The sequence below is a fragment of the Cupressus sempervirens genome, chromosome 2 (genome assembly GCF_028749045.1).
Source record: "Cupressus sempervirens isolate cs-2001-9-10 chromosome 2, ASM2874904v1, whole genome shotgun sequence".
Taxonomy (NCBI): Eukaryota; Viridiplantae; Streptophyta; class Pinopsida; order Cupressales; family Cupressaceae; genus Cupressus; species Cupressus sempervirens.
In genome coordinates this window covers 769919524-769947330 of record NC_143119.1, presented here as the reverse complement: position 1 = coordinate 769947330, position 27807 = coordinate 769919524, and positions in this window count along the sequence as shown.

The window sequence follows — 27807 nt, the reverse complement described above, 5'->3', positions numbered from 1 at the left end:
TAATTCCCTTTGCAACCAAACATGCCATTTCAGTGGGATTCAACAAAAATATATTACCTCTAGGTCTAGTTCCTATTCTAGTTCCTTTCCATATTTGTCTCTGAACATGCATGTCTTCTCTATGAACTATAATTGATAACCTTTATCCACTAGTTTTCCAACACTCAAAAGATTATGTTTCAAACCATCAACAAAATATACATCCTTAGTGTTAGTCTTACCATCAAGAGTTATAGATCCAATACCTTTACCATGGAAAGTTGCATTATTTCCAACACTGGCAATGCCTCCATCATAACTTTTGAAGTCAACAAACCTGTTCATATCACTGGTCATATGATGTAAACAACCACTGTCAATTATCCAATCAGATTTTTTTCAACCTATGATACTAAAGCCATTTTCTCTAGACTTTCTTCGTTAATAACTACAAATCCTATTTCATCATCACTAGAACTTATTATTTGTTCATCAGAATAATCTTCTTTATTGACATACAAACAATCTCTATCTCTTCTAGGTTTGAACTTTCCTTTTCTCCTTTTGGACACTTAGATGCATAATGACCAAATTCATTACAAATCCAACATTTAATGATTTTCTTATCATCTTTTTCTCTTCTTACAAGAAGGGATACTCCTTCTTCTATCATTATATCCTCATCAAGTCTACTACTGCTAGCAAAATCTCCTCTAGCACTTGTGCTCCTTGATAGATCAGGTTGAGTGTTTAGGGCACTAAAAGCTATCTCTATTCTAGATAATTCTCTAATCTATCTAAGTTCATTCTCAACTACTTCAAGTCTCCCAAGTAATGTTTCCTTGGTAAAATATTTGGTACAAGAGATCAACAAATATATCATTTGGACTACCTACTTAAATAGTGATGTTAAACTCTTCAATATCTTCTAGATCACCGCGTCATCTTCCTTGGTTCCTCTTTGAGATCTAATACCTGCAATAATTTCTAATATTCTAGCTACATATGTTCTTATAGATTCATCTTCCATCATTCTAGCATCTTGAAATGAACAAATCCAACTTTGTAGAATCAATCTCTTAGAATGTTCATCACCTTCAAAACTATTTTCCAAAGCTTTCCAAATCTTATGAGAAGTATTAAGTGTTTTTACCTGGTTGTACTTAATTTCAAGAAGTGTAGACAACAATGCTTCTCTAGCTCTCATGTTGCACATGAAAAGTTCTCTCTCATCCTCTATACAGGATTCTAGTGCACTTTCAGTAATAATTGTCTTATTTGATTTTGCCAAGATTCAATATCCTAGACCCATACAAAACAGATATGTCTTCATTTTTTCGTTTCAACTGTCATTATTTGTTCCATCAAACCTTGGACTATCCTTTCTAAATATGTTCACCATGGATCTCCCAAAGTTGTTAAATTTTATCATTAAGGATTTGATTTTCTAATATCAATTGTTAGAAATCTATATTTGTGAAATCAGTTATCCAATTAAAACATTTATCAATCTTAATTAATCTTAACCATTCAACCAAAGTATGTATGTATGTATATATATATATATATATTCTTTGTTAGAGGATGGACCTTGTTAGGAGTCTATAAACGCATTTAGTACATAAGAGTCCCTTTTAAGAGACTTTGAATCCCTATTAGGAGATTTCAACCTTGTTAGGAGTTGTAGAAGATAGATGGACCCACTCTCCAAACAACTGCTAGGGCAAGACCACTGAACTCATTATCAAATTGATCTCTCAACTATTCCTTATAGAATAATTATTTTCATTATGTATTATCCTCTTTTATTTTTCCTATTAATTAGACCAATCATTGTCAAAACTTGTAGACTAGGTCATGAAACCTCAGATCCAAGTATCAAACTTCGGTTCTCTAAATAAAGCCTTGGTAATGAAGTTCTCTCCAACTTTGCTCTACTCTACTTATCTTCACATATCAAATGTTTCTCTTTTATTCTTATCTTCATGCTTCTTGTAATCATCCATACAATAATATACAATCAAAGGAAAATGTCCTTCCTTTATACCAAATCTATAAAACAATTCGCTAAGTTGGCTATTACACCTTCTCAATTAATTATTATAGGACCTCATTAAGAACACGTTATACTTAGTGATAGCATTAATAAGTCTCCTTATAACTTGAATAAAATTTCATACATTTAAAATTATGATGAGTGAGCTTAGCCACATCATCACCAACATGTCTTCTACATGCCTTTAACCTTGCTTCTCAAAATAACAATTTTGCTAAGAGATATAACAAGTTTACAAGAACATGCTTCTGTAAACTCTATCTCAAAATAGTCTTCACCAAAACTTGCATAACTTCTTCTAGACTTAATATATTTTTCTTTTGAGGTTAGCTAGATATGCTAGACATTTAGTAGTATCTCCCTTTAACCTTACTAGTGATAGTACTCAATGATCTATCTATACCAACTTGATCTTTTCATTGTTCTTCTATGAAATACTACAAAAAACTGCTATGTTGACATCAATGACAAACACAGTCATGAATGCAACATATCATCATGATAATGATCTAATCATGTTTCTACAATACTCCCCCATAGGAATATTTTCAGCATTCATGTTTCAACACTAACCACTCATACAATCCTTCCATTTCCTTGAAAGAATTCTTCCATTCATCGCCTTCTCTAATTTGAATCTAACGATATCCTCTCTTCAAATCTATATTTTTGAAATACACAACTTCACTCAAAAAAGCCATAATATCATCCATCCTTAGAAATGGAAAGCTATACTCAATTCTAATTTTTTAATAGTCTTAGAATCTATATAAATCCTTCATTATCCATTCTTCTTTTGTGCTAATACTAGTGGCACAACACATGGACTCAAACTCTCTCAAATCAACCAATTCTATAATAACTCATGTACTTGTCTATTCAGCTCTTCACTTTCTACTGGTGTCATTCTCTGTGATACCTTATTTGACAAGTTGGCTCCTGGAATCAAGTCCAAATGGTGACTGATCTTCTATTCTCATGGTAATCCATCAGACACATTATCAAATACAATATCTATAAATTCATCCAAAAAATTGACCACTTATGTAGGTACCTCTTTTGCTTCTTTTCCATCTTTTGGAATTAAAGAAAAACACATATGCTCATGCCTCATATCCTCTAGGAACTTCTTTCCACCATTAATAATCACATCACAATACTTATCGTCACACTTGCACTTGGTGTAAAATAAGCTCCTCCTTTTATCAAGTTCAATATTGTCACTCAACGAGACTCTTTTGTTAACTAGGACTTCATTTCTTTCAACATCTTCAAAATATGATGATTTGACGTCTTCATCCACATGCACAACTTTGGCCTAGCCTTTAGTTCTCCTAGTTGTCCTTCCTTGGTGATGGCAAGATTCAAATTTCTTATGCCCTTCTTTTCCATAGTGAAAACATGTTCCTCAAAAACCTCCTCTTCCAAATCCTTTCCCTCTTTCTTTTCCTCTATGATCTCTATTGTTCTAATCATTGGAACAATTGAAATTTTTTCCTCTCTAATTTTTACTGCTACTACTGGACTCATCCTTCTTCTTTCACCACAACATTTGGAGTCAAATTGCAAAGGCAATTTGTGACAACGGTCTAATTTGTGGTAATTTTCATGTTTTCCTTTTGCAATTTTCCATGATCTCATCACAATATCGATGCAAGCATCATAATTGTGATGCCCACATATGTATACACAAAAAAAAATAAAAATACAACATAAATCATTCCCCATTTGTTTTGATTGTGCAGAGCTATGTGTGAAAGAAGGTGGAGAGATCCTAATGAGGGTGGAGAGCTCTGAATGTCATCATGCCCTTGTGCTTGGTGCATTTCTTTCCTATGATATATCTCTACGTTTCATTGCTATGCCCTTGCTTTGGGATTTCATTATCATGTCTTTTCTCTACAATTTGGTTGTCATGCCCTTTTAATCTTTGTGTTTTGTTGTTGTGCCCTTGCTCTGCAATTTTTCTCTATGATTTGGTCATTATGCCCTTGCTCTAAAAAAAAAATTTCATGCCCTTGCTTTGCTATTTTGTTGCCATCACATGCAAATGTGGGTTGTTTTCCTTCTAAACAAGTATCTCTTTATATCTCCTTCTGAACATGTATATTTAGAGATTATTTTAAAGGTGCTTATTACATCTTAGCACAATAGAAAAATTGATCTAGCTGCATAGATATTCCAGAATCAAAATAATAAAAAAATAAAACTCACTTAACCCATGCTAAGTGACTTACCTCAAGATCCTCCACAAAAATAATGCAAACTAGGAAAAATGAGTAGAGTCTGAAAGAAATTTTACAAAACATATCATAGCATATATTTTTAGAAAGAAACTATCCATATCCAATTAAATGGATCTAGTTCTTGATTAGCTAGGTTGATTACAAATTCCTTTATAATTGTCATTAGATTAGGTACAATAAAATGAGTAATCAACTATTCCTAGCTAGCAAGATCAAATATAGTTTTCCAAGGTGATAAAATTGCATATGCAAGGAATTGAAGAATAACTTCAGTGGAGAGTTGAGTGTAAGGAGTTGAAGAAGCAAGTTTTACTTCTATGTAAATTCCATAATTACAATGTTCATTCCCTTGTAGAAGCCTCTAACACAATAAAATTACCTCTAAAGCATGCAAAGGATGTTGAAGTGGTTCCCAACCTTGAACCACTCTTATAAGCATTTGATACTTGGAATCATCATAGGGAGACTATGAAAATACTTGAAACACTCTTATAAGCATTTGATATTTGGACTATAAATTCTCAAAGACACTTGCAAGTGATTCCAATGTCATAGTACCTATCACAACATTTTCTTGGATTCTATCTAGTGGCTCCCATAATATCCTCTATGTTGTCTAACTATTGTTTCTATCATGCAATCTCTTTCTAAAGCTACTCCTTCTCCTTCTCTTTCTAAAGCCACTCCTCCTTCACTCTCATGCCTTTAGTATTAATTATCAAACTTTTCAATATCTGCCTCTACCTTATCTAAAATCAACTTCACATTGCGTTGTAACTTTGGCATAGGTGTTTGATCATTGATAGATTTTATTTTAGCATTCAAGTTTTCAAGATTGGTCAACACCCTCACTTACAGACCTCTCATGTCAAGCACTTTTTGTATTGTTTCAACACCATGTTCTTTCTTCTAAGATAATAGTTCTTCGGGTGCATTTTCTTGTAAAACATTAATTTTGTTAAACAATTGTAAACTCTTCGAAAGTGCATTGGTATTTTCATGTATGTATGTATGTATGTATAATAATGAATAATAATAATGTTTTCATGTATGTAAAAATAATAACTAACATTACCATTGGATCATATAATAATGAAGTAATCAACCCAATTAATCAACAACTACACCGATTTAATTGTTGTTTCTAATGTCATAGTACCTACCACAACACTTTTCTAGATTATATCTAGTGGGTCCCATAATATCATCTATGTTGTCTAGTTGTTGTTTCTATTATGTAGTCTCTTTCTAAAGCCACTCCTTGTTCTCTTTCTAAAGCTACTCCTTCTCCTTCACTCTCATGCCTTAAATTTTGATTATCAAACTTATGAATATCTACCTCTACCTTATCTAAAATCAACTTCATAGTGTGTTGTAACTCTAGCATAGATGTTTGATCATTGATAACTTTCATTTAAGCATTCGAGTTTTTATGATTGGACAACACACTCACTTGCAAACCTCTCATGTCAAGCACTTTTTGTACCTGTTTCAACACCATGTTCTTGCTTCTGAGCTAACAATTCTTCAAATGCATTTTCTTGTAAAATATTAATTTTGTTAAACAATTGTCAACTTTTAGAAATTGCATCATTGTTTTCATGTATGTATGTATATATGTATGTATGTATGTATGTGTGTATATGTATGTATGTATGTATGTGTTAGATTGTGGTGATTGATTCGGGAAGTACTGTACATACTCCACAATTCCTCACTGAGGTTTTGGACCCTATTTTATCTAGATTTTGGGCCAACATGTAATTATTAATTGTAACCCTAAAGTGGTAAAAATACTTGTATAAAAGGGCTTAGGGTTAGGGATTATTTCATAGTGGTGATGTAAAAATTGGTTCTTGTAGTGTTATTGAGCTATAAGGAATCACAGATTATAATCAGGTTGTAATTACTAGATCATAATAATATCAGACTTTTTGTTTGGTAGACATAGCCCAAGGATTGGGTGAACCATGTTAAATCTTGGTGTCTTGTGTTCTTTTTTGTATGATCGATTATTTTTTGATATTGGTTATATTTGCATGTAATTGTTATTTATGTCTATGGTTTAATCCTAACAGTATGTGTGTATATATAGAGAGAGATCTTGTGGATTTGGGATTATGAATTATAAACAAAAAAGAAAAGAAAACACAACATTAATCATTTCCCATTTGTTTTGATTGATTGTGGAGAGCTACATGCAAAAGAGGTTGGAAAGCTCTAAACAAAGGTGGAGAGCTCTGACCATTGGTGGAGATCAGTAGAGATCTAGGATTTTATTTTCATTCCCTTGTGGTCTTTGTGCCCTTTCTCTTCAATTTTATTCAAGGGGAGAAGAGGTACCTATGTAAATGTTCTTTTCTTTTCATTTTAAACATGTATCTATTGTTCATATATAATAACTTTGGTCAAATTCGAGGATAAATGATTATGATGATTGTATGCATATGTGTATGTATGTATATAAAATAGTTCACTATGTGAATTGCTTTACATGCATACATAAAAAATTTCATAGTTCTTGTGCTAAATTAATCATTCATGTCTTGAATTTCACACAAGCAATTATCCTTGCATTCAATCAACTTTATTCATACCAAACTAAGTATGCAAAAATCTATACTTATAGATTATATTATCTCTTGGTGATTGAGTAAAGATCTCATGCATAATATCATTTAGGTAATGATCAAATGCATTCACATTTAGTCATAATAAGACTGAGAAGATGATCCATTTATGCTACTTCATACTTGTTTTATTGAACATAATTAGAAATACTAGAATTTTATAGGTACAACTAGTACTCTTATTTATTTTATTTAATCATATACACTTAAGACTATTATTTTTCTTAAAATTAGACTATATATTTGTTACCACTAAAACACAAATATAGATCTCTGATAGTTATAATTTTTTAATTTCAAGATCTTCATAATTTAACATGAAGAGTTTCCACTACTGGATAGTGGAATGGTCACAATGTGGAGCTACATAGCTCATCACTTTTTCCACCAAATTATATTTTTATTATGTTTTTGTCCTTCAAAAATATTATAGGTGAATGTTCTTCTGATTTTTCATATATTTAATAATTTGGTGCTTGTTGTTTGAGGTAATTTTCTATTATGAGATAGAGACATCTATTATAAGGATGTACATGCCAATTTTGATCATCCCACTTTCAAAGCTGATTCCTTATCAAATTAATGAAACTACTTGCAATTGACACCCTAATTTTCTGCAACTTGCTTGATCAACCATTCACACAACCATCATCCTCCTACCCCACCATAGCACACAACCCTTGTTTGAGGTATATATCATAGTCCCACCATTTTAAAAGACCATTTCTAGTGATTTGTATCTAATAAATTGATGATATAGAAACTCCATATGGAGGAGGATATATTGGCATCACAAATGAATCATCCCATATCCATAAACAACATCTAATCATTTGTAAGTCTTTCCCCTCTAAAGACCCAATACATGGAGCCATTATCATCATGAGTAGACTCACTCTCTTCAAATGAATTCAATCAAAACTATTCATACCATATTAAGTATGCAAAAATTTGTACTTATAAATTATATTATTTCTTGGTGATTGAGTAAAGATCAAATATAGTTTTCCAAGGTGATAAATGCATATGCAAATGTATGTATGTGTATATGTACACACGTATGTCTGTATGTATATATGTATATCTACATCTTATTGATGTGCCCTTGTGATCTTTGTATATGTATGTTTGTATGTATGTATATACATATATATGTACATGTATATATGTGTATATATACATACATACATACACATCTGTGTGTCTATGTATTTATATACACACATACATATATATAAAGAGAAGCTTATCTATATATACATACATACATACATACATAGACACACACATATATGTGTGTATGTATGTATATATACATATACATATACATAAAGAGAAGCTTCTCTAATAACCTGTTGGGAGAAATATAAAGAGTGTAAGAATTTGGTATAGCTCTGATACCATGTAAGAATTTGCCTTAGGGAAAGATTCACCCAAGATCGTAGAACTCAAACACAAGCACAGTTTTAGACCAAAAAGAGTATGATCAATATATCAGAGTATGTCTTCATACATTGCTCTGTATTGTATGTGATGATTGTACACACTAGGAAAGCCTGTATATAAAGGCCTCTCAAGAAGCACCTAGAATGTCTCTAGAAAGAACTAGGAGATAAGATAAGCATGCCAACTAAGCACACATCTTATCCATCATTCTAGATGAGAGGATAAGAATGACAAGGTGTATCTCAAGTGAAGATGTTGTGGACACCATGTGCATAAAAGTGGTGCAAACCCCTGTGTTGTCAACATGACAACTCACAAGAGTTTACATACTCCTAGGTAACTAATAAATAAATATTAAAATAATGCATTAACCTAAGTAAACTTAAGCAAGTGTAAATAGTGAATACTTATTTACACCAACAAAGAGATACATGTTTAGAAGGAACACCTCTTCTCCCTTTGAAGAAAATTGCAGAGAAAACACTACTACATTTGGGCTTGAACACCACAAATTACACTGTCATCAAAATTTGACCCCAAATATTGTAGTGCTGCAAAGGGAACAGAGATCACAAGGGCAACACACAAAAATGAAATCGCAGAGCAAGGACACGAAGATCACAAGGGCACAAAAATGAAATGCAGAGATCATAAGGGCATAGAAATGAAATCCTAGATCTCCACCAAGGGCATGACAACAAAATACAGAGATAATAAGAAAACAATAATAAAATATAGAGATCACAAGGGCACAACCATGAAATATCCACCAATGTTTAGAGATCTCCACAATCAAAACAAATGGGGAATGATTTATGTCATGTTTTATTTTTATTTTTTTTATATCTAAAATAAAATTTACATTATGTTGTAACTCTACCATAGGTGTTTGATCCTAGATAGCTTTCATTTCAGCATTTCATTATTCAAGTTTTTAAGTTTCCTCTTTATTATATAGTCCTTTCCACCTATAAAATACTTTGTTACTTCATTAAAGTTAGGACTTGAACAAAGCCCATATTCCATTATCCAAATAATAAAAGAATAAAACTCACTCAACCCATGCTAAGTGACTTAGCTCAAGATCCTACGCAAAAACAATGCAGACCAGAAAAAATGGGAAAGAAATTTTAGAAAAAACATATCATAGCATATATTTTTAGAAAGAAACAAGCCATAACCTAGTTAAATTGGTCTAGTTTCTGATTAGCTAGGTTGATTACAAATTCTTGTAGAATTTTCATAAGATTAGATACAATTAAATGAACAATCTATTGTTCCTAGCAAGTAGGATCAAATATAGTTTTCCAAGGTGATAAAATTGCACATGCAGATGTATGTATGTATGCATATATGTATATATGTGTATGTATGAATGCATATATGTATATATATATGTATGTATGTATGTATGTATGTATGTATGTATACAGAGAGATCTTTTGGATTATGGAGATCAATGGAGATTTAGGATTTCATTATTGTGCCCTTGTGATATCTGTATATGTATGTATGTATTGTAAGAATTTGCATTAGGGCAAAATGATACCAAGATCAAGAAGCTCAAGAACAAAGCACAAAATGAAACAAATGATGTATGATCATAATAATAATATGAGAATGAATTGAATTTACATGTACACTAGAAGTGCCTATAAATAAAGGCCTTAGAATGACTAGGAGTTAGAAAAATGATAAGCCTCACAACTAAGCACATGTCCACCAAGAGTGGATTCCATTGAGCACAAGAGTTTGTGGAATGATGAGAGGATAAGCTTACATAGGTGTGTCATGTAAAAAGATGTTGTAGACACCATGTGCTTAATTAGAGTGTGAAAAACTATGTTTTCTACATGACAACTCAGTTGAATATGAAAATTCCTTTGTTATAGACACCATGTGCTAAAATGAGTTGTTAACTCTTGTGTTGTCAACAAGACAACTCATATGAGTATGCATACTCCTAGGTGTCTAACTAATAAATAATTAAATAGAGGAATGCACTTAAGCTCACAAAAGCTATGATGAAAATGCATGATGGGTCCTAGCTACTAGGCCATGTTAGGTACCCATGTCCAAATGCAATGTTGTACTTACAATGCTATGCAATGGAATGCAATTTCTTTGAAAATAGAGAAAGACGGAAAACCTTATGGGAAAAACCCTCCCCAAAAAGAGAGATAAGTACAATAAAGAAGAGAAGAGTCATGTGACCCCCTTAGTGAAAAATCTTGCACCCCCAAGAGATCTCACAAATGAAGATACTTCACCTTTAGTAAAGGGCTTGGTGAAGATGTCTACAATTTGTTTCTCTATAGGACAATACTGTAATGCAATGACCTACTCATGAATAAGCTCTCTAATGTAGTGCATATGAACCTCAATATGCTTGGTGTATTGATGTTGCACTAGATGTTCTGAGATTTCAATGGAACTCTAATTATCACAATGTATGATTGTGGGTCTAGGTTGATCAAAACCAAACTCCTTTAGAATTTTTTGTAACTAAATAGCCTCAATAGCTGCATTGATAGCTCCTTGATACTCAGCCTCAATTGATGAAAGAGCAATAGTGCTCTACTTTTTACTCTCCCAAAAAATGAGGCCAGAACCAAGATCAAATATATATCTTGAAGTGCACTTGTAAGAATCAATATCTCCTACATAGTCTGAGTTAGTATAACCCACTAATTGTAGTTTAGTACCAACTACATAGCATATACCATATGTATGTGTACCCTGGATATAGTGTAGGATGTGTTTTCCTGCATTCCAATGAAGTTCATGTGGCTCTTGCATGAAGCAAGAAACCATGCCAACTACAAATGATATGTCAGGGTGTGTATGTGTCAAGTAGATGAGACTTCCAACCATCTACACAAAGTAGTATCAACAAGTGGAGTGGAACACTTTGCTTCTAACTTAACACCTAAAATAAATGAAGTAGATGCAACCTTGCAGTCACTTATGCAAAATTGAGCAAGTAGGTCAAGAGCATACTTGGGTTGTGATAATGTGATCCCTGATGAAGACTAATGTATCTTGATACCAAGGAAATAATGAAGTAGACCCAAATCTATCATCAAAAATCTGTCCTACAAAGTAGCCTTGACACTATCAATGATGGATGTTGTACTCCTTGTAATAATCAAGTCATCAACATAAAGCACAAGAAGCAAGTGAGAATCATCCTTCTGAAGAATGTAGACATTCAGATTGGAATGACATCTAGTGAACCCTACTGAGAGAAGGAAAGAATCCATCTTGGCATACCAAGCTCTTGGAGCTTGTTTGAGTTCATAGATAGACTTTTTCAACCTAAAAACCAAGGTAAAATCTAGAATGAACCCTTGTGACTGCTCCATATAAATCTCATCATGAAGATCACCATTCAAGAATGCGCTCTTCACATCCATCTAATGAACAACCCATCTCTAAGCTGCTACTAGCTAGTGTCAAACAAATAGAGTTCATTTTTGCAATTGGTGCAAAGGTCTTAGTGTAGTCAATGCCAGATACCTGAGAGAAACCTTTTGCAACAAGTCTAGCCTTATGTTTATCAACACTTCCATCCACTACAAACTTGGTTTGATAGATCCACTTACATTGAACCAATTTTCTTCCTCCAAGAAGAAAGACTAAGTCCCATGTATCATTTCTCATAAGAGAATTATATTCTTCCTCCATTGTTTTATCCCATTCTAGAATACTTGCAGCTTCTTTGAATGATTGTGGATTAGAAGCAACTGTAATATAAGCATGAGGGAGTGAGTTGTGTTGTGATCTTGTCCTCCTAGTACCTGAAGGATTCCCTGCCAATGGTCCTACTACATCCAATGTCTTCTAAGCCCATTTAGGTCTAGTGGAAGAAGATGTAAAAGGGATATCCTCAACTTCAACTAGTTGATGCCTTTGTTTGGGTCATGGACAAACATCTTCCAAGTCATTTTCATCACTATCACTTCAATGAAGAAGGAAGAAAGAGGAGTTGAAACAGTAAAGCTGAGACAACTTTCTTCAAAGTGTACACTTCTCTCATAGAAAATGTCATGTGTCTCTAGATCCATCAACTTGTACGATTTATGAGATTTCGCATAGCCAACAAAGATGCAAGGTTTACTTTGAGGTTATAATGCCTTGCATTTCTATGGAGGTATTCATGCCCATGTTGGACAACCAAAGAATCTAAAGTGCTTTACAGAAGGCCTCTTTCTAGTCCAAGCTTCAAAAGGAGTTACACCATCCAAAGCTTTATGAGGACTCCTATTCTAGATTTAGTTAGCACAATTCACTTCTTCAGCCCAAAAGAATTGATCAAGAGACTTATGTAGTAGCATGCAAGCGGTCATCTCCTTGAGGGTTTTATTCTTCCTTTTCGAAACAACATTCTATTGTGGTGTGTATGGTACTGAATGTTGAAGGTCAACTCCCTCTTGAGTACAAAAGTCTATAAGTCTTGAGTTCACATATTCCCCTCCATTATCTATTTGAAGAACCTTGATGGATTTCTCTGACTACTTTTCTACTTGAGCTTTGAAGCTGAGAAATTGTTCAAACACTTCACTCTTATGAGCCATGAAGAATACCCAAGTATATCGAGAGTAGTCATCAATGAAGATGATAGTGAGACTTTCTAAATGACGACACTAGAAATGAGCCCACCACATCACTATGAACTAGTTCAAGAACGCATTATGCTCTCCAAGACTTACCCTTGTCAAACATTTTTTCTAGATGCTTCCCAAGTGTGCAACCTAAACAAACACCATCTAAAAACTGGACTTGAGGTAGACCATGAACCATGTTCTTGTTGCTAAGTTGTTGAAGATATATGTAGTTGAGATGTCCAAACCTATCATGCCACCATTTTCTTTCTATATTTGAATGCATTAACAAGGCTTATGTATTAGATTTAGGCACAAAGAAAGAGAAAGTGTAAAGACTTGAATCATGATTAGGTTCACCTATTGCAACCATAGAGTCATCCTTGATTTTTTTCACTACCACTGAATCTGGAAGAAATTTAACCTTGTTTCCACCTCCATGGTGATTGATTTGGTAGACTAAAAGAAGGTTGGAGGTAAGATAGGAACATAGAGAATATCCTTGAATGCTCCATTTTCCATCTGAACTTCACCTTTTCCTTCAACTTCCACTTTAGTATCATCCCCTACAAAGATGTGAGGTACCTCTAAATGCATCATGGAAGAAAAATCTCTCTTTGAAGCACCCATGTGATGTGTGACACCTAAGTCAATAATCCATTCTCCTTGATTGACAGTGTTTGTGAGTAAAGCTTGCCCTTTGCTCTTAGAATCTAAAGATGAAGACCCTTTCTCCTTATAAGCATTAGGTAAAGGAACATTGTGCTTCTTCATGATGCTTTTCAACTCATCAATCTACTTGTGTTAACACTGATGTTTTTCATGACCAGTTCTTTTGCAATAGGTACACTTCTTCTTTTTCTAATTAGTGTCCCCCTTTTTGTTAGTATTAGGAGAAGACTTGCCTTGTTGATTTGATGTTGGAGTTGACTTTTTGTGTCCCCTTGTTTTTTATCTTTCCACTTCTTCTTTTTTCCCTTTCCTTTGTTTGAACTTTCACCGGCTAAATTTTTAAAATTCTCATTGTTAGCCACCAATGCCTTAGGCATTGAAGACTTGAGAATCCCCATTGTTATCAACTTAGCTTGTTCATCCTCTAACAACTAAGCATAGTCATAAAAAGTGATTTTCTTATAGGAAACCCCTAAGGTATTCTTTGTGGTGTTGAAAGAAGAGAAAAATGTGGAGTATTCAGATGGCAATTTATTGTGAATTAGATAAATCAACCTATAATCTTTAATAAGACTACCACAATCATTAAGTTTTGTTCTCAACTCATTCACCTTAATGATAAAATCCTTTATAGAATCAAAACTCTTGGGATCTAGGGAAATAAGCTTATCTTCAATCTTGTAGGCATCCTCCTCAATCACTTTCCTTTAAAGGTTTGTAAGGGCATCCCAAGTTTCTTTGGATGTATTATATTTTATGATTTGCTAGAGGATCTTGTCATAAACCCCTAACCTAATGTGTCCTAGGGCTTTCCTATTTTTTGTTTCCAAGTACAAATTTCACTTTGAGATATTTGATCACTTGTTGGTTTTGGAAAAGTGTCATCTACATATTGAAAAACTTCTTCATTCATCAGTTCAGACCATTTTTTAACTAACCATGTGGCATAGTTATGTGGTGTTAATTTGAAATCTTAAGGTTTCCCATAATACAAGGAAAGAAAGATAACAGTAAGAAAAGAGGAACACAACATGAAGAGACACCCCCTTTTCACTCAATCAACCTACCCCCCCCCCCCCCACCCCCCACCCCGCCAAATGAATGATTTTGGCACTTTATACTTAGTGTTTTTACAATAGTCACTTGCCAATTTAGGCCTTAGTGGACTTATGGTTTTGTTGTTTACAACCTCCTTTTGGAGTTCAAATCTAGTACTTAGCAATGTAGCTCAAATCTAAAACAATTTTGAAGTCTCATCAAAGCATTACAATGCAAAAAAGGACCTAGTTCTAAAATTGGTATTTATGTCCACACAAGTCTATAATTTGATTGAAAATCTAGAAAGTAGACAAAATAATATGGACTTTCAAAAAAAATGGAACCTAAAAATGTGTCCAGATGAGCCCATACGGAGCATTTGAAATTGCAAAATGTAGGATTGGATAAGTATAGTTGTGAAAACCTAAATTTTATGAGAAATTTGTGCACCAAAACTAGAGAATAATAGTACCACTAAAAAATTTAGGAAATTCTAGCCAAAATATTAAAAACTGCACCTAATTCAGAGTTTGGATGACTGAGATATGGCCTCCCATAGTTGGACTATCAAATCAAAAAAACATATGGTGAGGGGTCTACCTAGCAAAACACTATGTTAAAATTGACATCCAAATGGCTTTCATTGTAGTACAATCTAGCTTGTTGGTGGTGGTGAAATGACCATCAAATTTAAACTCATGAAATGATCGCATCAGCAAAAAAAGAGCCCCTGGGTGATGTGGCAGTATGGATGATAATGTCAGTGCTGACTAGGATTGTATGGTTGTTGACATGGCTATACAAAATAGTTGATTTGGTAGATCTTTGTAGTGGTATAGAGCTTTGCGTGGCACTGACATGTATGTCTTCTATGGAGCTAACATGGGGCACAGTCAATGCTAACTAGGTAGCCACTATGGAGCTGATGTGGCACCGCATGGAGTTGATACATGGACAACTGAAGTAGGGTGCAGGAGAAAGATGGATCCGAGATGGAACCAAAAGGTTGGAGACTTGGTGTTGCCAGAAGGAGGGAGACTTGGAATTTCCATAAGGAAGCATAGATTACTAGCGATGGGGTCAAATCGATCGACAGTGTGTGTGGGATTGTAGTCCCACATGCATTGCATTTTGGAGTGTCAAGCTATGTAAAAGATGCAGGCCACAGATATTCAAATGGCTTGGAGGCCATCGGAAGAGACTTGTGATTGTGGTTTGCATGTTGCACTAATTGAATTTGATGTTGTTAGAATGTGTGGTGAATGTTGCCAAGAATGGTGTTACTCACCGATATGTGTGTTGAGTTGCCACCAAAATGTGTGGTGGAACATTCTGTGGGCGCTGAGATTTGATCACCCAGTTAGCTTGCAAAAAAAATCTCCCTACAGGCTTAATAGGCCAAAAAAATTTGAACAAAATGAAAATCCAAAAAATAAAATAATTGTAGAGATGCAAATATGCAGATCTAAAAATTAAATTCATAGATCTAAAAAGATCTGACCAAATTTCACAAATCGAGCCTTTGGGTTCCGATTTGCAAAAAAAAATTGCCTCAAATTTGACTATGGCCTAAGGTAGGAAAATTTATAGTCAAAATTCATAAAATTGATGCTTCAGATGCAATGGTGAGGTCTGCTTTGGCTCTAGATGCTCCCAATAGCTATAGATACTCCATATCTGAATCGTGGTCCTCTGAGAGTTGAAGCAAAAAAAGGTCTCCAATAGTTATGAAATGACGCTCCTATGTATCTAATACTATGTAAGAATTTTCCTTAGGAAAAAATGATGCCAAGATAAAGAAGCTCAAGAACAAAGCACAATATGGAATAAATGATGTATGATCATAATAACAATATGAGAATGAATTGAATGTACATGTACACTAGAAGTGCCTATATATAAAGGCCTCTAGAATGACTAGGAGTTAGCAAAATGATAAGCTTCACAACTAAGCACATGTCCACCAAGAGTGGATTATCCTCTATTAAGCATAGGAGTTTGTGCGATGATGAGAGGATAAGCTTACATAGGTGTGTCATGTAAAAAGATGTTGTAGACACCATGTGCTAAAATGAGTTGCTAACTCTTGTGTTTTCAACAACAACTCATATGAGTACGCATACTCATAGGTGTCTAACTAATAAATAATAAAATAATACATTTAACCTAAATAAACTTAAGTAAAGTGTAAATAATAATTATTTATTTACACTAACATGTATGTATATACATATGTATATGTTTATATATGTGTGTATATGTATGTATTTATATATGTACATATGTATATAAATAGAGAGATCTTGGCACAATAGAAAAATAAAAAAACTCACTCAATAGGTAGCATGGCCACAGGTATTGTCAAAATCTTTTAAACATAACTATTTAAGGAGTGAGTTAGGACATATATAGGTTAACCTTACATTAATTGTAAACTACAACACAAAGCTTACACTAGGGTATTATAGTATTGTAATTATAGAAAACTCCCTAATTCGCCTGAGTGGGTGTAGGATGGCAAAGAGCTATATTAGGTGAGTAAAGCTCACTTGTGGATATATGAATACAACTACAACAAAATAATTAGAAACCAAAACTACATATTCATTAGAGTGAGTAGTTCAAGGGTCTTAATCCCATGGATACAGGTATATAGGTAGCTTGTTAGGTAGAGTATGCCTCCAGTGTGCAAAAACCTTGGACATAGTTAGGTAGAACTTAACTATTTTAAGAAATTATATGTTAACTCACAAGGCTTATATTTTAAGACATTACATGTACCTAGTGTACTTGGCTTTTGAAAATAGAAGACTAAACTATGCATTTCAACATTAACTTGACTGGTCTATTTAGACCCATTGATTAATGTCACAAGATTTTAAACATAACTATGTAAGGAGTGAGTTAAGATGTATATAGGTTAACCTTAAATTAATTATAAACTACAACACAAAGGTTGCACCAGGGTATTACAATATTGTAATTATAAAATACCACCCGATTTGTCTGAATGGGTGCATGATGGTGAAGAGTTTTATTAGGTGAGTAAACCTCACTAGTGATTATAGGAATATAGCTACATCAAAAAAATTAGAAACTAGAACTACATATTCATTAAAATGAGTAGTTCAAGGATCTTGATCCTATGAATATGGGTATGTAAGCAACCTGGTAAGTGTAGAATACCTCCAGTGTGCAGATGCCTTGGACATAGTTAGGTAGCACTTAACCATGTATGTATGTGTGTATGGATGTAACTATTCTCTACTTAATAGTGACATCCACATGGGTGGGTGGAGGGGTGCAGTTGAGCTTTCAATTTCTACAATACTTCATTTCCATTATTTGCGCTCTTTGAATCAAAGGTATATAACTTTATCACTTGTAACTATAATTTTTAAATAGTAAAAAACACAATAGTTTCTTATAATTTTATGGTTCTCTTTGTAAGTTTATAAAATTAAATTTTAAAAAATAATTGCATTTATTTACATCTTTTTCAAGTTTGATATTTCTCTTTTTCCTAACTCATAGTCCAAGAATAATTTTTCAAAACACATGCTAACTACTTGGAGATTGAGCCAAAAAATTGTAAGAATGATTGTACAAAAAGAGCTAAAAAACATGATTGGTGCACGATAATCATTTTTTTACACTCTCTTTGGCACAATTGTTCTTACATTTTATGATTTTTGGTGAGAACAAAATTCCAAACTAATTAGGTAGGCGATCCAAAATTGAATCATAATTGGTTGAGGCATGTTTAAATACTTTATTTCACATGTTATTGAATGTTATGTATTTATTTGCCACTATTAATGAATGTTAAAGGATAAACTAATGTTAGATGTTAGCTTTGGACATTATGAGATTATTTTATGGATGCTCATAGTTGTATTTTACTTCACGTCATAATGAATGAATGCTATATTTAATTAATGAATGAATGTGAGATCCATCTCTTCTTAGGTAATCTTTCTAGGCTTTTGTACCAGTTCTTAAGCCCAAAATAGATAAATCATGATTTGAAATAAAAATTTGGGTGCTTAACTTAATGAATGAGCACACCAAGCGAAAGATCTTGTGTGATCAAGGATTATATGATTTTCTACATATTTCACCCCATAACAGTGCATTGCAGGTTTACATACAATCTTAAGTAGACATTTGTGAGCACTAGGTGTGTGAATTCACCATGCAAAAAAATGTAGAAGAAAAAAAGGTCATGATGAACATTTTTGATGACATGTTTGCCAAAAGCATACACAAGTTCCTCAAGGTGACTTCGCATTATTAAATTTTCATGTTTGCCAACACCACTACATTTCCTCCATATCTTGCACAAATAAAAATGTTGCCTCCAACATTGCAACCATATGATAAATGGGAATAGCACATGCCCAAGCCATAACCTAGTTAAATTGGTCTAGTTGTTGATTAGTTGGGTTGATTACAAATTCATGTAGAACTATCATCAAATTAGGTACAATAAAATGAACAATCAACTGTTCCCAACTAGCAAGATCAAATATAGTTTTCCAAGATGATAAAATTGCATATGCAGATGCATTACTTGAATTCCATGCATGAGCACATTCCCCAATTTATAATGAATGGTTTGATATAAAGGCTACACACACTAGCCCAACAATGGAAGTCAAGGATGTAACCATGCACGTATTGGCACACTCTCCCTACGAGGACCTCAGGTATCTATATTTGTTGTTAGTTTGGGCATCACTATATGATCCATAATGTTATGAAGTACTGAAGCCAGCAATAACTTCTCCCATGTCTTTAGAAAATGTAGCATAGGTTCAGGGTCCCTTGGCTCCTAGGAATTTGTAGCATCTATTCTCACTGCTTGAAGAATAACTTCAGTAAAGAGTTGAGTGTAAGGAGTTGAAGAAGCAAGTTCTTCTTCTATGTAAATGCTATAATCACAAGGCTCATTCCCTTGCAGAAGCCATAACCTAGTTAAATATACATATATATCAACCTAGCTAATCTAATTGGGTTATGGCTTGTTTCTTTCTAAAAATACCTTCTATGATATGTTTTTGTAAAATTTCTTGTGAACTCTGCCCATTTTTCCTAGTCTGCATTATTTTTGTGGAGGATCTTGAGGTAAGTCACTTAGCACCTTAAAAAATATCTCTCTCTCTCTCTCTCTCTCTCTCTATATATATATATATATATATACACATACATACATACATACATACATACATACACACATACATGTATATATGTATGTATATATATGTATATATGTATGTGCCCATGTGATCTTTGTATATGTATGTATGTATATATATGTATGCATATACATATGTATAGTATATTTATGTGTATATGTATGTATGTATGTATTTATATAAATAGAGAGATCTTGGCACAATAGAAAAATAATAAAACTCACTCAATAGGTAGCATGACCACGAATGCGATGGAAACATCTATTCATAAGTAGAATCATCTTTCTCTCTCATTTTTCATGTGTTTATATTACTTGAACTATTATTTCTTAGGGGGGATTTTCTAATATTGGATTCATTTTATGCAAGATGCGATGAGGACATTCCTGGATGTACCCATGTGATGAATTACTCACGAGCAATGAAGATGGACTTCCCTTGAGAGTAGCAGGAGGTGATGAGGACATTCTAGGTACTTTAAATATTGATCATTTCTTAAAGGTTCAATATGCAATCTCAATTCATATGCATACGACATTAGGTGGAGCTAAAAAAACCCAACAAGATTGCATTATTGTAAGAGGTTTGCATAGACTTATTAAATAAATGTAAATGTACTGGAGTTTTTTAGCTCCTTCTATTGTCCATGCATACAGAACATAGTTGCATGTACATTCTCGATTTAGGGTAAAAAAATATTATTTTGGATGTGATAGAAAAATGACATGCACCAAAAGATGGGAAAATGATGTCATTTTTACAGGTCTAGAACCTTTTTTTGTACTTTAAAGATTGATAATTTCTTAAAGATTTTAGATGTTAATAGGAAATTTAGATGTTAGTGGGGGGGATGGGGCCAAATGAGCTTCTACCTTCACATGGTTGGCCTTGATTAGTAGAGAATATTAAACTATTCTCGAAACCAAGTGAAGCTCAACATTAACCTATTATTGCATCCTAGCTATTCAACATTTGCTGCCAATTTTTTTATATTAATACAACACATTGTCACAATTGAAATGAAAGCTTTGCATTCAAGCCACATGCCTATTTCAATTGTAGTAGATGTTTTTGATGGCTTGCCATGGGGCCCATAGAATTTTTGTCACATAGATGTTGCAATTGCAGCGATGTCTTTGAAAGATTTATGTTGCAATTATGATAGTGAAAATGAACAAATTTCTAGTACATTAGCTCAAATTATGACACTTGTGGCCATCAAAATTGCAACGGTGTCCCTTGCCATCACAACTTGCAATAGAAAAAGTCCAACACCCATCTAATGGGAGCCAATTCCTCTTGATTTCAATTGGGTGAGCGGTTACCATAAGAATTGGGTCCAAGTGTAGTAGTGTTCTGATTTAATTTCAGCCTCTATAATACCATCCACCAAATCTTCCACCACAACCTCCTCCATTTTGTTGACTCTCAAACTTCTTGTTCAGATTTTCTTCTACTCTGATGGAAAACTGGTATGCCTCACCAATACCATTCATTTAGACAAAACTTAACTCCTCCTAAATTGTTGGCTTCAACCCATTGAGGTAACATACAACTTTCTCTTTGTCATCTTCCACATGACCTATTCTGATGAGAACTCAATAGAACTCTTTTGTATACTCGTGAACATATCTTTCCACTTTCTTCAGACCTTGTATTTTCTTTAGTAGATCAAGCTCATAATCAACAAATTTCAATTTTTGCTTCAATTTATCCATCATTATATCCTATCTTGTGGTTTTCCCTCAACTTGTCAAACACCCCACAATTATGCATGATATGCTCCTTCAATGTCTTACTAAAGATCAAAATATCATCTAGGTAAACAATGAAAAACTTACAACAAAATTCCTTTAGCACCTCATTCATGAGCCACATGAAAGTGCTCAGTACATTGGTTAACCCAAATACATGACTAACCACTCATATAATCTTTCTATTGTCTTGAAGGAAGTCTTCCATTCACCTCCTTCTTTGATCTAAATCTAATGGTATCCACTCTTCAAATCTATCTTTGTGAAATACATATCTCTACTCAAACAACCCATAATATCAATCATCCTTGGAAATGGAAATCTATACTCAATTGTGATCTTTTTGATAGCCCTAGAATCTGTATACATATACCATTATCCATTCTTCTTTGGTGCTAATACTGGTGGTACAACACTCAGACTCAGACTCTCTCAAATTAACCCATTATGTAACAACTCATGTACTTTTATGTTCAACTCTTCACTTTCTATCAGTGTCATTCTATGTGATGCCTTATTTGACAAGTTGGCTCCTAGAATCAAGTCCATCTAGTGAGTGATCTTCTTTACTCATGGTAATCCATCAAACACATTATCAAATACAATATCTGAAAATTCATTCAACAAATTGACCACTCTTGTAGGTACCTCTTCTGCTTCTTGTTTTTCATCTTTTGGAATGATAGAAAAACACATATGCCCATGCCTCATACCCTCTACGAACTTCTTTCCACCATTAATAATTACATCACAATACTTCTCTTCACACTTGCACTTGGTGTAAAATAAGCTCCTCCTTTGATTAAGTCCATTCTTGCCACTCAACGTGACTCTTTTGTTAACTAGGACTTCTTTTCTTTCAACATCTTCAAAATATGATGATTTCACATCTTCATCCACATGCACAACTCTGGCCTATCCTTCAATTCTCCTATTTGTCCTTCCTTGGTGCTAGGGACATTCAAATTCCCTATGCGCTTCTTCTCTACAGTGAAAGCATGTTCCTCAAAAAGCTCCTCTTCCAATTCCTTGCCCTAGTCCTCTTCCTCTCTAATGTCTATTGTTCTAATCATGGGAACAATTGAAATTGTTTCCCCTTTGGTTTTGACTGCTACCACTTTCCTCATCCTTCTTCTTTTTATCTTAATTTCAGCCTCCATAAGACCATCCACCAAATCTTCCACCACAACCTCTTCCGCTTTGCTGACTCTCAAACTTCTTGTTTAGATTTTCTTCTACTCTTAGGGAAAACTAGTATGCCTCCTCAATACTATTCATTCAAACTAGACTTAACTCCTCCTCAAATGTTGGCCTCAACCCATTGAGGTAACACACAACTTTCTCTTTGTGCATGACCTATTTTGATGATAACTTGGTAGAACTCTTCTATATACTCATGAACAAATCTTCTCACTTGCTTCAACCCTTGTATTTTCTTCAATAGATCAAGCTCATAATCAACAATAATGAATTTTTTCTTCAATTTATCCACCACTCTATCCCATCTTTTGATCTTCTCCTTTCTTCTTCTATTTCTCTCTAATTGGATCTCCTGCCACTAGATCTTTGCATGACCCTTCAATCCAGCCTTCACAAGCTCAACCCTATCAGGATCGTCAATTTCTTCATACTCAAAATATTCTTCTACTTCATTGATCTAATTGATCAAATTCCTCCTAGTTAAGATCTCTTGAAAAATGTGGGAACCTTAAACTTAGGTCTTTTTCCAATCTTGGAAATGGTCTAAAAAGCTTTTCTTCCTCTAGGTTCAAAACTTCCTCTTTGTCTTCTTGATCAACTTCTCCTTCTCTTTCATCCTCACTTTCATCTCTTACAACTAGATTTATCCCTCTACACATATGTTCTTGGAATTCTTGTGTTTGTCTATGGAGGGCTCTAAAACCCTAAGGTGTCACACCTCCATCTCTTTTGCCTTGTTCCTTTTGTGGAGGCATTTTCATGCTTATCACTAAAACCCCAATACAAAATGCCTCAAAATTGATGATCTATCTAAACCCTCATCAAAAATCAAATTCCTTGTGCAAATTTTGTTAGAGTTGGTGATATGTTTATATACTCAGGAACTCTTACTCTAATACCACTTAATGAAGGGTGCTCCCCCTAATACCACAAACACACAACAAAAAATAGAGAAACAACAATAATTTATGAAAAAAGTATATGCGATTCTTATTATCTCCATAAGTGTGGAATTACAAAATTTAGAAATACAATAGGCAAACCCACATGGGTGCCTTTCTTACAATAATCAACAAGATAGAGTTGCAACTATCACCCAAAACTACCCTAAACTACCTATGCGCCTTCCTTATATAGGTATTTTCCACTGCCTGGAAGGTTTTAGACACTTAGCTCTAACTCTTCAAGCTGACCAACATTATATTATATTATTTTATTATACTTTATTGCACAAAATTAGCTCAAGGCAATTTACAAATTACATTTTTTGATGACCCAACTTCTGGAGACTAACTTACAAACTATTGACCTAATTGGCTATTATGACCCCTTTTCAGAAATGAAAGCTGCTATTCTACAACAATGGATTGCACAAGCATCTATCAGTTGAGCTTTGACCTCATTTTAGAGCCATTTAGGCCTTCATCACTCGGCACTGAGTATGAAGTTTTGACACAAAAAAATCATACCCAAAATTTGCAATAACTTTACTAATACATATGATATGGCAATGAAACTCTTATAGCAGGATGATATATCTAAGATGGACATCCACATATGAAATTAAAACATTCCGAGCTCACATGACCAACTTACTAAAAATTGCAAGCTTTTACAAGCAACAAATCTACATTAGAATGATCCTTACAAGAAATAGAGAAATAGAAATAGAAATATTTTTGGATGATGCAAGATTGACCTTACACCCAGGATGCTCCTGCATCACTCTTTCTAAACTTTGCAATATTCTTATGTTTACAATACTTCTTCCTTTTATATTTTCTCCTCTTTATTTTTGTATCATCTACGAGCCTCTAAAGTTCCATTTCACATCAAACCTTATCAAAGGACCATTTTCAAAATTATTTAGAAGGTTGATAAGATGTGTAATTGGGATGCTCATGCAGTAGGTAACATTCTAAATTACATTTCACCATCAAACCTTCTCATCTTATTTAATTAAGAGTTAACTTTATATCCAAGTTTAGACATAAATGATGTATATTGATTTATATAGACTACATGATTAATTATAATATAGATATTTTTCAAAAAGCAAATTATCTAAATAAATAAATAAAAGGTCACAATCAAATTTTGTTTCTACGAATACTATTTCAATTTTTCCTGATTTTCATTATATGCTTTAACTCTTAAATTTGATATTTAAGATTTTTCATTTAAAAATAACTTTATTGTTCATTTTTATTGCATGTAGATTGCATTTTGTATATGTTGTGAGTCAAATTTGGACCTTAAATGAATGAATAAATATTATTAATGGCATTCACGAAGCCAAACAACATATGAAACCAATAAATAGCCAACAAATAAAATCATTGAAAATACAAGCACCCACTAAATCTTTGCCCTATGGTATATCTTGAATCTTCCACTTTATATGCAAAATATTGTTAAGAAGCATATTGCATTCCACATCTTTTTTTTAATATATGTACACAAAATTGACCTAAAAATACATTTGCCCTACTCCCTAGTCTATATTACATAACGATGATCCTTTTATATATATATATATATATATATATATAATTACTTTTTTCTACTCTTGTCACCTTTTGTCCAAATAAACAAATATTCAACCCATGGATTCATGCCATGAAGCTAATATACACCAAAACACAATGACTTCCATCCTCTATGGACATCCTACATTGCATCATAATATTTCTTTTTAAAAACCATTTATAAAAGCGGTTTGAAAGAGCAAATTTGAGTGCTCAAATACATCTATCCATATGCTTTGAATTTGAAAAGTGGGGATTTGACATGTTGTAATTTGTAAGGAGGTACAACTGAAACTTATTGAGTCCAAAAATCTTTTCGTTTTGTTTTTTTCACACGTAAACATCTTTGCCTTATTTTTGGAGTTCAGTGTTGCCCTTTCGGCATTCCCAAGAGTTCAAAAGCCACACTATTTTTAAGAACCCGGGCTCTATTTTAATGCTTGCATGGTACTTTTGAAGTCAAAATCAAGACAAACTTAATAGTATGGAAAGGGAGAATATAAGAAGGGAGAATCTAATGGTAAATGTGTGACATTATAAACATCATTCACAATTTCGTATGGTCTCTCTAAATTCTAGCTATGCATGAACGTTCTATATTAATCATTTTATTATTATTTTATTAGTGGAGTTAAAAGGCATTGAAGTAGTTTAGAGACATTCCAATAATATAGAGTTTTATAGAGTTCTATTTATAAAAGAAATATGTAAACCTAGGCTAGGGGCTAAATAAGTAATAGAAACTTTTCTCATCTTTTTACTAGTGTGCTTCTTGTTTAGTGACTTTTATTGTTGTCTAGGTTATATAGCTTTCCAAGTACTTCTTATACGAAATTATTCTAGAGTTGAAAATATTTACTTGACAAGATCAAATTTTCCAATTTATTATTGAAATAGAAAATGATAAATACAATTTACTTCTTTTTAAAAAAAAAATTTAATTAACAAATGATGAAATACTATCTAAGTTGGGTGATCTAGTTGGTTGCATAAATATTGCCCTCCCAATATAACTGTGATGAGTGACATTATATTGCGCTACTTTTTTTGTTAGAATGGCCAAGGTTGTCATTGCACTAAAAGATCGACCTATCAATGCCCGATAGAACCAATAGTTTTATAGAATCACAAGAGGCAGTTAAGTCATGTTGTGAACCTCACGAGGGGTGTTGACCCACTACCGACAATCTGCCTACTAGCGTCACTCATCACAACTTGCATAGATTCAAACCTATGACCAAGATCTGATACCACTTGTTGGAATGGTTGGGGTTGTCATTGCACCAAAAGATCAACTTGTCAATGCTCGATACAACCAATAGTCTTCTTGAACCACATCAAACAATTAAATCACATCTCAAACCCTGTGAGAGACGTTGGCTCACTGCCAACATAAATATGTGTATATATTTTAATCAATAAAATCTAACACATTTACTCATTAAAAAAGAAAGATATAATTGCATAAAATAAAATATATTATATTAACAATTTAATGTTGTTGAATTCAGATGAAATATACAATTAAAAAGATCTACAAATAAAGAGTCAAGATCAAAGTGGCATATGAATTGATAAATTATGTTCTTTAAAGTTTTATTTCTATTTTTATTTTCTTCACTACAATTGTTTATCCTCATTTTTAGGAGATTCTTTATAATGTTTGAGCTCTTCCTCAAATTTTCTCTTTGATTCCATGAAAAACAACCTACAAACAAAAAGAGATCAATTTTAAAAAATCTCTTAGGTTTTGAACATTATGTATAGTTTAATGAAGGAACAACCATCCACTTGAACAAATTCTCCTTTTTAAGCTCTATAAGTGTGGAAATAATTTTTGAATTCTCTAAGTCCTACTTTCATATCTATCACACATTTATCTTTGTTAGTTGCATATAGAGTTGCCATTTTCCAAAGGTTTTTCCTTCAAATGTTTGCCCATTCGATTATTGGAGTCCTTTACTTGTCCAAAGCAGTTCAACCAAAGGTTTTATGCTAATGATCTTTTTGGTAGGTGATGTACATCAACCTGATGGAGCTTTCTTTTGAATCACTTTGAACCACTTTGAACCTCGATTCGAAGTAGTTCAAAGTTATTTAACGATGGAGGTGTTTGGCCATTTCAAATCCTGAAGTACGACACGCCATCATCCCATGAGACAATTAATGATCTTGTCAGAGAATAATGATAAAAAGGACATTTCTATTTCCAAGGAAGGAAGTCATCATTATTGAGAAAGTGGAAAATCTTTAGCTGAAAAAGTGATTGGATGTCGCATTAAGCTAATCATTATCAATACATTCGAAAAAGAAATCATTAAATAAAAATTCATGCAACAAGGCTTTTGAACGTGTGAAGGTTAACAAAAGGTGACGTGTCATTAATGCCTAATAATCATCCTGTATTTTTGCACGTAAACACTTTCTTTTAAGAAAAAATTGTTCAGTTTCCTTTT